Source organism: Chiloscyllium plagiosum, unplaced genomic scaffold, assembly GCF_037043375.1.
Source record: "Chiloscyllium plagiosum isolate Xiang-an unplaced genomic scaffold, Cpla_swu_hap1 HiC_scaffold_14, whole genome shotgun sequence".
In the NCBI taxonomy this organism is placed as follows: Eukaryota; Metazoa; Chordata; class Chondrichthyes; order Orectolobiformes; family Hemiscylliidae; genus Chiloscyllium; species Chiloscyllium plagiosum.
In genome coordinates, this window is record NW_028270152.1 from 85,126,312 (window position 1) to 85,140,363 (window position 14,052).

The 14,052-nt window shown below is 44.1% G+C and overlaps 1 long non-coding RNA gene across 2 annotated transcripts in view; it reads left to right on the forward strand.

Annotated features, from left to right (window-relative positions):
* Positions 1 to 14,052, forward strand: part of LOC148148006 (uncharacterized) — an 88,929-nt gene that overhangs the window by 58,304 nt on the left and 16,573 nt on the right. Inside the window, exon 6 of one of the 2 annotated variants that reach the window (XR_015759440.1) lies at positions 2,268 to 2,394. The exons of the other annotated variant lie outside the window; for it this stretch is intronic. This is a non-coding gene — a long non-coding RNA (uncharacterized LOC148148006). The remainder of the gene's footprint in view (positions 1 to 2,267; positions 2,395 to 14,052) is intronic. 2 annotated transcript variants of the gene reach the window in all.

A 14,052-nucleotide genomic window follows, 5' to 3' on the forward strand; every position in this document is an offset into this window, starting at 1 on the left:
ATGTGACTCCTGACCCACAGCAACATGGCTGACTCTGAGCTGTCCTCTGGGTAATTAGCAGTGACACCCACATCCCATGAATGAATAAATAAAAATACATATGTCCCTCCCTACCTCTGCATCTCTCCAGCTGCAGCAATCCGTACAGGCTTTGTAACACCATTCAGGCCCTGACCACTCTCTGTAACACTCTCACCACCTCCAGCACCTTCAGCTCTCCCGGTTCCTTTTGTGACATTAAACCCTGATAATGATTCCCCTTCCCACTGCCCTCCTCCTGAGAGCAGACCCTTTTCAATCCCTTTAAAACTTACTCCTAAAACACTCTCTCACTTCAGGATTTTAAGTATTTTTTGGTGATCTTCTAAGCCTCCTAATCTAATATGGTACATTTTGTCCTGAGAGAGGGGCCGGTGGGAATTTCTTGCTGAGGTTTGGTCTGTTTCAATGGAATGTCCTTTTGTTGAGTGTTTTACACTGTTCCTTCAAATGATTTCCACTGTTCATTTACAGGCACATGTTTCAGTCTGTTTAGCCTGTTTACCTTGGTCAGTTCTCCTCTCAAACCCATGTAATTGGCTGTTTTTGTTTCTAGTTGTAACTTGTCCTTTTTGTGATTCACTTTAAAACTTTTTATATTTCTTTAAACTGCACTTTCTCACAATTTCCCTGAGGATCTCTCCAGGTGACATTACTCAGTCACTAAGTTTCATCACACAACGGTTGATCTGAGATCGGTACGTCCCTAGCCAGTTGCACAATTTGTTATTCAAAGAAACCTTGAAAACTAATTATCTGAACTCCTCTTCCAATATCACTGTCAGTGTGACTGTCTAAGATCATGTGAATATTGAAGTTTCCCAAAATTATCACAATGTATTTGTAAAAAAATTCCAATGAGTTCCTGTTTAATGCAGTGATGAGCAATGAAATGCTGTTCGGTGGCTAAAACTGTTCTGCTGCTTGTGTCCTTTGCAAGTAGTAGCCAGAATTTGCATTCAGACTGACTTTACTTCATGATCTGAGGCCAAATGCTTTCTCTGTAATACCTTTATTACCCATTATTGTTAGCGTTACCCATTTTGTCTGAGTTTCCACAAGGTTGTGATCCATTGAATATTTATGTTCCACCTTTTGTTCGCCCTGGAACCACGTCACCCTGGTGTCTAAATCTCTTTTATCTCTGTGTCACAGATCAATCTACTTTATTGATGAGACGTTATCCATTCCAAAACAAAAACATAATTTACTCTTTCCCACAATTTCCTGTCACAAACCGATTCCCTGAAGCACAGTCTTAGTTAAACTCTGTCCCTTCCTTTTCCTTTCTGCTTGTCTTCAGTCACATTCCCATGCTGATCCCATACTTCACCTTTTCCGTTTGGATTTGGAAAGCTCCTTTCACCTGAACCCTGTCCCTGCATCCTCTGTCAGTTGAAAGCCCTGCCCATAAACCTACCGACATGATTGGCCAGGACACTGGTCCCAGCACAGTTCCAGCGGGACCATCCGAATGGATTATTTTTTAAAATCAGGTATGGGCTGTGGGGCTCTCTGGCTGACCAGCCTTTCTTGCCCAGCTCTAGCTGCCTTCGAGCTGAGTAACTTGCTCGGCCATTTCAGAAGGTAATTGAGAGGCAAACATTTTGCTGTGGGTACGTCGTGCAGACCACGTGTGGATGAGCTGATGTCCTTATCTGAAGGACAAGTGTTTTGTTCTTTTGTACAACAGCAATGGTTTCATATTTATTTATGGATTGTGAATTACTATTTTTTAAATTATTGATTTCAAATCCCACAATTTCTGATGGTGGGATTCAAACCCACTTCCCCTGAATATTAGCTGAGGTTTTGGATACATGCTCTAGCAATAATACCACTCGGCTATCACTTCGCTTGTTCACTGGTTGCTCATCCCTGAGCACGGATACCAGGGCATCATGAAGCTAAACCCATTCTTCCAACATGACTGTGTGATCCTGAGGTCTTCCAGCACTCTAATTATATCACTCAGTCTCTCTCCATGTGGTATCCCTCACGGTGTGGATCTTATTGCCGCCTCTGTCAGCGCCTCCTGCTCTTGCAGTTACTCCAGATCCTGAGCCAACAGAATTCTTCACTCCAGAGAGATGCAACAGCACAGGCCAGGGATGGAGTGGGATTTTACAGATCTCTGTGGGACTCATTTCCATTCTCCATGTATAACCCTCACTGCATCAGTCTAATTTTCCATTCTGTCTATTTCTCTGTCTCCTGTCGGTACTTAGGAAGTTCCTGACTCTATAGACATTCCAATTGCTGGGTGTGTCATCCAACACCTCATTGAGAATGATTGGTCAGCCAGAGAGACAAAAGGCAGGGAGATGTGGAGCCTTCAATAAATCCTGCAGTGAGGTAAGATCACTCGGTGCACAGAGCAGAGAGCAATGAAAGGCCTCCTAACATTGCTAACAAGACATGACATAGATGCAGTGCTGGAGGGGGAGCACAGTACAGTACAGACACACCCCTTGCTCAAACACCACGTCTACATTAACTTAGGTTGCACTGGGACGGCATGGGGAATTCATAGTTATCAAACTGGGCCTGTGAGCATCAGGACAACAGAGGGGAAAGCAGGCCTCCGATGAGAGGTTGGGAATGCTGCCTGGGATCTTTCTGTTCTGTGTTCTCCCTCCATCACTGTACTAAGACTCATTTACTCTGCAACTCTGTACCTATGGCATGGTTTGTGCACCAGTGTCTTCAGTCATTTTTAACTCCTATAACAGTTCCTGTCCCTGTAACCTCCTCCCTTCCCGATAGTCCCTCCACATATATGAAACATACTGCATTCCAGACTACCATCCCTATCGCTGTAACTTGCTTCAGCGTCTACAACATGCTTTATTTCGGTGCTGTAATCCTCTTTAGCTGGATACAGAGTGATACAGCGCAGAAACAGAACCTGTGTCCAACTCATCAATGCTGCCCATGTTTCATATACTGAATGAGTCTCATTTGCCTGCGTTTGGCCCTTAGCTCTTCAAACCTTCTCTCCATGTTCCTGCCCAAATGTCTTTTCCATGTTGTCATTGTTCTTGTTTCTCCATGTGCCCCTGGCAGTCCGTTCTGTCTGTGCACCATCCTCTGTGGATAATGTTGCCCCTCAGCTCCCTCTTTAAATCTTTGCTCTCTCACCTCCCATTTGTACCCTAGAGTTTTGGACTCCCTTACCTTGGCTATTCACCATTCTTAGGCCCAAACCTTGTGGCACTCCACTGGTCACAGGTCTCCAGTCTGATAAGCAACCCTCCACCATCACCCTCTGTCTTCTACCTTTTGAGCCAGTTCTGTATCCAAAGAGCTAGTTCTCCCTGTATTACGTGAGATCGAACCTTGCAAGTCAGTCTCCTATGGGGAAACTTGTCGAACGCCTTACTGAAGTCCATATAGTTCACATCTACCGCTCAGCCCTCATCAATCCTCTTTGTTACTTCTTCAAAGAACTCAATCAAATTTGTGAGACATGATTTCCCACTCACAAAGCCATGTTGACTATCCCTAATCAGTCCTTGCCTTTCCAAACACATGTATATCCTGTCCCTCAGGATTCCCTCCAACAACTTGCCCACCACCGACGTCAGGCTCACTGGCCTATAATTCCCTGGCTTGTCTTTACCACCCTTCTTAAGCAGTAGCATCATGTTTGCCAATCTCCAGTCTTCCGCCACCTCACCTGTGACTATCGATGATACAAATATCTCAGCAAGAGGTCCAGTAATCACTTGTCGAGCTTCCCACAGAGTTCAAGGGTACACCTAATCAGGTCCTGGGAATGTACCCCCCTTTATGCATTTCAAGACATCCAACAGTTGCTCCTCTGTAATCTGGACATTTTGCAAGGTGTCACCATCTATTTCCCTACATTCTATATCTTCCATATCCTTTTCCACAGTAAAAACTGATGCAAAATACTCGTTTAGTATCTCTGTCTTTTAAACGTTGTAATTGTACCCACATCCACCCCTTCCTCAGGAAGTTCACTCCACAATCAAAACATCCTCTGCGTAACAATTTGCCCCCTTGTCTCTTTTTTTAAATCTCTCTCTTCTAACCTTAAAAATGTGACCCCTTCTCTTGAGAGTCCCCCATCCTGCGGAAAAGGCAACTACCACTAAATTGATCTATATACCTCATTTTTAAAAATAACCTTTTATAACATCACGTCTCGACCTCCAGGCTCCAGTGAAAAAAGACTCAGCCTATCCAGCCATTTTTCAGAACTCAAGCCTTCCATGTCCAGCAACATCCTGGCAAATCTCTTCTGAACCCCTGCAGCTTAATAATATCCTCCTATAACTGGGCGACCAGAACTGGATGGAGTATTGCAGAACAGGCCTCACCAATGTCTGCGCAATCTCAACATGACGTCCCAAATCCTACACTCAGTGGACTGAGCAATAGTCAGCCAAGCCAAGCACTGCCTTATCCATCCTGTGATGCAAGCTTCAAGAATTATGTACCTGAACCCGGAGGTCACTCTGCTCTGAAACACTAACCGAGGCCAGAACATTAATTGTATAAGCTCTACCTTGTGTGTTTTACCAAGTGCATTACCTCGCATTTGTTCAGATTGAATTCCATCTCCAGCTTTTCAGCCCATTCACTCATCAAGATCACTTTGTAATCTCAAAAAACCTCCTTCACTGTCCACTATGCCACCCTCCAGCCTTTCGAGCACATCACACATGGCTGTCAATGGTACAAATACCTTTGCTCGGGGCTCCACAATTTCTTCCCTAGCATCGCACAATGTCCTGTGATACACTTAATCAGGTCATGGGGCTTTCCATACCTTTGTGTCTTAAAACCTCCAGCACCACCTCTTCTATAAACATGCACTCTATTCAAGTCATAGAGATGTACAGCATGGACACAGACGTTTTGGTTCAACTCGTCCATGCTGACAAGAAGACGTAAATAAATCCAACCCATTTACTAGCATTTGGCCCATGTACCTCAAAACCCTTATTATTCATATACCCGTCCAGATATCTCTTAAATATTGTCATAGTATCAGTATCTGTTACTTTCTGTCTCAGCTCATTCCATACACACATTACCGTGTGCATAAAAAGCTGTCCCTTCAGTGCCGTTTAAACCTTTCCCCTTTAACCTTAAACCTGTGCACTCTAGTTTTGGACTCTCCAACCCCGAGAAAAGACCTTGAATGTTTACACAATCCATACCCCTCATGTTTATGTAAACCTCTGTCAAGTCACCACTCAGTCTCCGATGCTCCAGGGAAAATAACCCCAGCTTATTCAGCAACAACTCTGGACATCTTGTAAATCTTTTCTGAACACTTTCAAATTTCACAACATCCTTCCTATAGCGGGGATACTGGAATTGCAGAAAACTCCAAATGTGGTCTAACATATTACTCTTGTTCGCTGAGTTCCCCAGTCGTTGTTCACAGTACGTTCTGGAGTTAAAAATTGTGTTTAAAGTCTTAGCCATATCCTATGGTTCCACACATCAATTGATCTTTAAGGGTCGCTACTTTGTCTCGAGTTACTCTTTTACTCAATATATTTATACAATCACTTTGGATTCTCCTTATCATTCTCCGCCAAGGCTATTTTATGTACCCTTTCTGCAATCCTGATTTCCAACCAAATTGTATTCCTACAGTCCCTGTGATCCTCAGAGGTTCACTTGATCCAGCTGGCGATACCTGACATGTGCTCCCTTTTCCTTAACCAGCCCCTCAGTAGACAGCCAGTGTTTCCGAATGCTGTCAGTATTGACCTGCACATAAACAGGAACATGCAGGTGGTGATCGCTCAATTTATCTCACGTTTAAAATATTCTCACTTGCCAAACTTCCCTTTCCCTGCAACTAGACTCCCCAATCACGTTTTGAAAGTTCCTGCCCATTACGATCAAGATTGGTCTGGCCCCGTTTTATAACTTGAACTTGTGGACCAGGCCTGTCCTTTTCCATCGCTGTTTTCAAACTAATACAACTGTCGTCACTTTGAAAAAATGCTTTCCCACTAATACCTCAGTCCCTTTTCCTACCTTGTTTCCAAAGGGGAGGTCAGGTTTTGCCCCTTTCTCTTTTCAGGCCATTTACATATTGATTGGGAGTTTCTGGAACACAATTACCAAATTCCTCCCTTGCAAACACTGAACACTTGCAATCCCAGTCTCGGTTTGGAAAGTTTAAAAACCCCTACCATAACAGCCCTATTATTATGATTGATATTTGAGATCTCCCGACATATTTGTTCCTCAGACTGCCACAGATTATTCGGGGTTAATGGGACAATCATGTCAGAGTGATGACCCATTCTTATTTCTCAGTTCCACTAACATCGCTTCACTGGGTGATCCCACAGGAATATCTACTCTAAGTACTGCTGGGATAATTCTCGCAATCAAAACCCACGACCACGCGTCCTCTCTTTCCTCCCCGCCGATGCTTCCTGTAGCATCTCTACCTTGAAACATTGAGTAGCCAGTCCAGCCCCTCCCTCAGCTGTGTTTCTGTAATAAGTATAATATCCCAGTCCCATGTTCCCATCCATGCCCTGAGTTCATCTGTCTGGCCTCTTTCATTGAAATAAATGCAGTTTAATAATCAGTTTTTCCACATTCCCTGCGATGTTCTTGCCTGTCTTGGCTGTGGAATGTTCTCTCTTTAACTTGTGCACTGGCCTCAATCTTCTTTCTGGCCTTACGGCTGTTTAAGGTCCAACATCCTGCCAGTTAAGTTTATATCCTCTCAAGCAATTCACCCAACCAGGGTATAGGTCCCCCTACCGCTCCCGGTTCAGGTGCCTTTCCCACCCTGTCTCCCTGTGTTGACACCTTCAGGGATCTAGGCACCTGTCCACTAAGGTCCCTGTGTTCCTCAGTACTCATTATGTCTGCCCTTCGCTTATCATACCTCCCACAGGGTATGACCTTACATTGATCAGAACTAAACTCTGCTCAGATTATCATCTGAACTGTAGCTCGAGACCATCCCCCTCACTGTGAACAACACCCTCACCTTCCACATCATCTGCAAACCGACTAATGATGCCTTCTGCTTTCACATCGGAGTTATTATTCCACAGAATAACCAGCAATGGTCCCTGCACATACCCCTGTGGTACACCCGCTGGTGAAAGAATTTCAAACAAGAAGAAGTTTATACCCCAATTTTATACCCAAATTACCAACTTGCATTGAATCCCATGGACTGTTCCCTTTTGGATCAGCCTTCCACTTGGGACCTTCTCAAAGGCCTATTCAGGTGCATGTAAATCACATCATCTGCACTGCCCTCCTCAATACTTTGAGAGACCAATTCAAAAAACACAACTGAATTCTGAGGCGGTATCTTCCTCTACCAAATCCGTGATTACGCAGCCGAGTTGACTTTTGCCTTTGTATGTGTTGATTCATCCTCAGAATATTTTCCAATAATGTCCCTTCACCCTGCTGTCAGACTATCTGCTCTATAATTACCTGGCTTATCCCTGCTGCCCTTCTTAATCAAAGGAAACAGATTAGCGATCCTCCAGTCATTCGGCACTTCACCTGTGGCCAGCAAAGTACCCACCAGGGCCCCAGCAATCTCCTCCCTTACTTCCCATTGCAGCCCAGGATATATTTCATTGGGTACTGGGGGTTTATCCACCTTTATGCTTGTGAAAGCGTTTCGTACCTCCTCCTTGTTGGTCGTCACATGTTCGAGAACCTCACCATCCTCGACTGAAATCCCTGGCTACAATGCTTTTCTTCTGTGTGAATAAGGACAGGAGGTATTCATTAAAGACCTCACCTACTTCCTCTGGCTCCATGTACAGATTGTTCCTTTGGTTTCTACCAGGCGTAACCCTCTAACTATACTGATAAAATACCTCGTGGCCTTTCCTTAACAGTATCTGCCAAGGATATTTCATGTCCATTCTTTGACTCTCAATTTGAAGGAACCCCTTGGACTTTCTATACATTTGAAGGGCTTCGCCTGTTTTCATCGCAGTGTACTTTCTTTATCAGGATCACGACATCGCTTGATCAGTATTCACTGGAGTTACTGCCTTTGGCATTCACTCATCGGGGACCACATCAGACCTGAATTCTCACTGTACCACTTTTTCCGAATATGAGCCCAACTGCAGATAGTTCCTCCCAGTCTGTGTTTGCCAGGTGACAATGCCCAGTGACAGTGATGTTCTAACGATTAGGGGGCTTCCCCAAATTTGGAATCTTCACTTCTGCACTATCATTATCTCTTTGCAAAATGACTCTGACACTTAGTGTAATGTCCACTATCCCCAAAATGCTACAAAAATCATTGTGTGTCATCTTGCCCAGCACCTACAGCCCACAATGTCTGTAACTTCCAGCCTTTACCGAGGGCTCCAAACATCGGCGAACAAGACATGATATAGATACAGTGTTGGAGGGGGAGCTCAGTACAGACACACCCAAAGGCTAAATCACCACTCCTATTGTAAGTTCTGTTGTACTAAGACTCACTACTCTGCAACATTGTATCTACGGCATGTCTTGTGGACCAGTATCTTCAATAGTTTGTAACTACTATAACAGTTCCATTCCCTATAACCTCCTCCCTTCCTGATAGTCCCTCCACATATTTGAAATATGCTGCATTCCAGACTACCATCCCTATCGCTGTAACTTGCTTCAGTGTCTATAACATGCCTTATCTCTTTAAAAATCACACAACACCAGTTTATAGTCCAACAGGTATAATTGGAAGCACACTAGCTTTCGGAGCGACGGTCCTTCATCAGGTGATAGTCACCTGATGAAGGAGCGTCGCTGCGAAAGCTAGTGTGCTTCCAATTAAACCTGTTGGACTATAACCTGGTGTTGTGTGATTTTTAATATTGTGCACCCCAGTCCAACACTGGCATCTCCAAATCATGCCTTATCTCGGTAGTCTCCTCCTCCATTAACAGGAGACAGGGTCATGCAGCACAGAAACTGTTCCTTCGATCCAACTCGTCCATGCTGAACAGAGTCTCTGAATGAGTCACGTTTCCCTGCATTTGACGCAATTCCCTTCAAACCTTCTCTCTCTGTACCTACCCAAATGTCTTTTATATGTTGTTGTTGTTGTTGTTGGACATTTCTCTACCACTTCCCCCAGAAGCTCATTGTATACCTGCACCATCCTCTGAGTGAAAAAACTTCTCCTCCGATCATTTTTTCAGTTTTTTCTCTCCCATCTCACACTATGCCTTCTAGAAGACAGAACATAGAACATGGAAGCGCCGTACAGGCCCTTCGGCTCTCGATGTTGCGCCAACCTGTGGAACCAATGTGAAGTCCATCTAACCTTCTCTATTCCAATCTCATCCATATGCCTGTCCAATGACCGTTTAAATCCCCTTAAAGTTGGCGAGTCCATTACTGTTGCAGGCAATGCATTCCATGGCTCTACTATTCTGAGTAAAGAACCTACCTCTGGCATCTATTCCATATCTATTAATTAATATTAATATTAATTACTACCTTAATTTAAAGCTATCTCATTTCGTGCTAGGTATCGCCATCCGAGGGAAAAGTCTCTCACTGTAACTTATCTAACCCTCTGATTATCTTATATGTCTCAATTAATTGGTCTCAAATGTCTTCTCTCGAACAAAAACAGATTCAAGTCCCTCAGCCTTCCTCATAAGACCTTCCCTCCAGACTTGGTAAAATCCTAGTAAATCACCTCTGAACCCTTTCCAAATCTTTCACATCCGTCCTCGAATACGGTGACCTGAGCCATAGGCAACACTCCAAATGTGGACGCACCAGGGTTTTGTACAGCTGCAGCATTATCTCATGGTTCTGAAATTTAATGATTGTTCCAATAAAAGCTCATGCGCCGAATGCCTTCTTAACAACCCTATCAACCTGCGTGGCAACTTTCAAGGATCTATGGACATGGACAGAGAGATGTCTCTGCTCACCGACACTACCAAGAATCTTACCATTATCCCAGTACTCTGTTTCTGTTACTTCTTCCAAAGTGAATCACCTCACACTCTCAGTCCAGTTCTGCAGCTTATCTACGCTTCTCTGTAACCTACAACATTCTTCGTCACTATCCACAACTCTACCGACCTGAGCGTTATCCGCAAATTTGCTAACATATCCTTCAATGCCCTCACCCAAGTCATTTATATAAATGACAAACAATAGTGGTTCCAAAACAGATCCTGGAAGTTTCAACTAGTAAGTGAACTCGAGCATGAGTATTTCCCTTCAACCACAACCCTCTGTCTTCTTTCAGCCAGCCAATTATCCAATCCTCACAGCGAAATCACCCTCAATCCCATGCCTTTGTATTGACGGCAATAGCCTACCGTGGGGAACCTTAACAAACACCATACTGTAATCCATATACACACCAACTGCTTTACCCTCATCCACCTCTTTGGTCACCATCTCAAAGAACTCAATATGGTTTGTGAGGCATGTCCTACCCTTCAGAAAACTGTGCTGACTATCGCTAATCAATGTATTCATCTCCTGCTGATTATAAATGTTAGCTTTTACAAGCCTTTCCAACACTTTACCCAGAATCGAAGTAAAGCTCACAGCTCTATAATTACCAGGGTTGTCTCTATTCCCCTTCTTGGACAAGGGGACAACGTTTGCTGTCCTCCAGCCTTCTGGCACTATTCCTGTACACAATGATGTCTTAAAGATCAAAGCCATAGTCTTGGCAATCTCCTTCCTGGCTTTCCAGAGTCCAAGGAAATAATCCCATCTGGCCCAGGCAACTGTTTTTTTACACTTTCCAGAATTGCTAATACCTTCTCCTTCTGCAGTTCAATCCCATCTAGTTATGGACCCCACTACCCTGGGGTAAAGACGTTGGCTAATCAATTTACCTGTACCCCTCATGGTTTTCTAAACCTTTATAAGGTCACCCCTCAGCCACTTATGCCCAATGGAAATGCGAAAAACAATAATAAAAATATTTCTACTCATGTCCCTGCCACTACTTTGTCACAATGTTCTGGGATACGCTTGTTTAGGATCTAGCACTTTCTCTACCTTTGTGTTCTAAGATCTCTACTGTAATGGGGATTCTTTACAAGTCATCACTGTTTATTCCCTTTGTTTCCTCTTTCTTGCCCACAGTACATTCTGACATGAAATGCTCATTTAGGGTCTCGCCCATCTCCTGTGGTTCCACACATGGATGGTCACATTAATCCATATTCTACCCCTAGTTAATCTTCTGTTGTTAATATACTTGTAGACTGTCTTTGGATTTTCCTCAACCTGATCTGTCAACACTTTCTATGGTCCCCTTTGGTCCTTCCTAGTTTCCCTCTTAAGTGAATTACTCCACCCGCAATGTTTATGACACGTGCCCCCTTTTTCTTGACCAGAGACTTAATAACCCCAGTCACCCAGTGTTTCCTACTTGTGATTGGCATTGTCCTTCACACTAACAGGAATATGCTGGCCCTGAACTCTCATTTCATCTCCGTTTTGAATGCTTCCCACCTGCCTGACGTCCTTTACCTGTGAATACCCTCAACAATCAATTGTTAAAACCTCTTGACAGGAGGGAGATTTGCCAGTGTTATGCAGGGAGGATTTAAACTAGTTTGACAGGAGGTTTGGACTCTGAATAAGAGAGGTACCATCGACCAGTCAAGGGAAAAATGCATCAGCCAGCAAGAGCAAGTTTCCTATCCAGGATATTCTGGGGCACAGTCAAGGGAGGGGAAAGACTTCTGGTTTAAAGGGCATTCATTTCAACGCACGAGGCCTGACTGGTAAGGCAGACAAGCTCAGATCATGGATTAGCTCTGGGGACTGGGATATTATAGCCATAACAAAAACATGGCTGAGAGAAGGGCAGGACTGGCAGCTCAGTGTTCCAGAATACAGAAGCTACAGACGGGACAGAAGGACAAGTAAGTGAGGAGGGGGAGCTGCCCTTGTGATAAGGGAGGATATAACAACAGTGCTTAGGATACTCTTTCGACGTGATCAAATGAGGTCATATGGTGAGAAGTTAGAAACAGAAAGGGGATGGTCAGTCTGCTGGGATGGTGTTCTCGACCCCAAACAGCCAGCGGGTACAACAGGGGCAGATGTGTAGAGAGATTGCAGGTACCTATAGAAATAGTAGGATAGTATTGGTTTGAGATTTTAACTTCCCCTCGATTGACTTGGCCATTCAGAGTGTAAAAGGCCCGCATGGAGTGGAATTTGTTAAATGTGTCCAAGAAATTTTCCTAAATCAATATGCAGAGGTCCCCACTCTACTCAGGTGGGTGCAACACTGGACCTCCCCTCAGAAAACGAGGTCAGGCAAGTGACTGAAGTGTCAGTCGGAGAGCACTTTGGATCCAGTGAACACAACTGTCTTAGTTTTAACATAGTTATGGAGAAAGATCAGACAGGTCCATAGATTAATGTCTTTTACTGGAGCAGGGACAGGTTTGGGGCCATGAGGCAGGATCGAGCAGAGGTCGATTGGGTGAATTAAAAATCACACAACACCAGGTTATAGTCCAACAGGTTTATTTCAAAGCACTAGCTTTCAAAGCGCAGGTGATCAGCCTAAAAGATAAAACTTCTACTAAATGTGTTTGTTATTACATTCCATGACACTGCAATCCTGTTGCTATAAATTCTTATGATTGTGCTCCACAACCACCGGATGAAGCAGCGCTCTGAAACCTAGTACCTCCAGATAAACCTGTTGGACTGTAAGCTGGTGTTGTGTGATTTTTAACTTTGCCAACCCCCGTCCAACATTGGCTCCTCCACATCATGCTCCGATCAACTGGGTGAGTCTGTTTGAAGGAAATGGAATAACGGACAAATGGGAGGCTTTTAAAAGTGTGATCTCAAGAATCCAGGGCCAATGTGTCCCTGTTAGAGTGAATGGAAAAGCTGGCAGGTTTAGCGATCCCTGGCTCATGAGGGATAATGACGCTCTGTTCAAGAAAAAGAAAATAGCATACATTGTCTTCAATGTTTCCGTATCTACGTAACCTATTCCAGTCCTAAAGACAATTTCACTCGCTGGAGACTCGACAATCCTTTCAGGTGCCTGCAGCATTCCTGATCTGCAGAACCCAGTGAAAGCCTGCAATTCTCCCGATCCAGTTCCGACAAGACTCACTATATGTGTGACATCCTCCTGTCACCAGCACCCACCTTATCAATGCAAGTCCTTCCAGTATTGCCATGCATTTACTCATCTCCATAACCTTCTCCAGCTCTTACACCCCTATCTGTGGAAATGTTACCCTCCCCTACAACCTTTCCCACTTTGACCAAACTGGAGTAGGTTACAAATTCTCTCTTACCTTTGAAACTGGCTCCAACCAAAATTACTGTCCTTCTGGAAAATCTGTCAGACTCCACACCCTCCATGTCTAAATAATCTGCCGAAGTAAACCTTCCTATATCTATAAACATCTTCAGTCACGACTACCCTCCATCTCTGTTTGGTCCTCCAGTCCATACAACCCACTTTATCTCTGCAATCTGTTCCATTCATCACACTCTGGGGGAGAAAGCTTCTTGCTATCCACCCTGTCTGTACATCCCATGATTTTGTAGACCTCAATCAGGTCCCCAGTCAACCTTTGTCTTTCTAATGAAAATAATCCGAATCTATTCAAACTTTCTTCAAAGCTAGCCCCTTCCATACCAGGTGAACCTCCCCTGCACCCTCTCCAATGCATCCACACCCTTTTGTTAATGTGGTGAGCAGAAATGTACGTAATATTCCAACTATGAAGCGTCTTCCGGTCTCTATATTCCTCCTTAGCTCTGTAACCTCCTTTATTGATGTGAACCCTCAAAACTACCAAAGCCAATTTTAGCCACTTCAATATTACTAATACCTGCAAAATCCTCCAATCCTGATATTCCTCCCTAACTCTGTAACCCTCACCATCCTCCAGTACCCTTTGGGGAACATTGCAGAGGAAGGAAGAGTTGTAGAGTCCGGGTCATGTTACGGAGGTAGGAAGGGCAGCAGAACCTGGAGGATGGTATAAATGTAGGAAG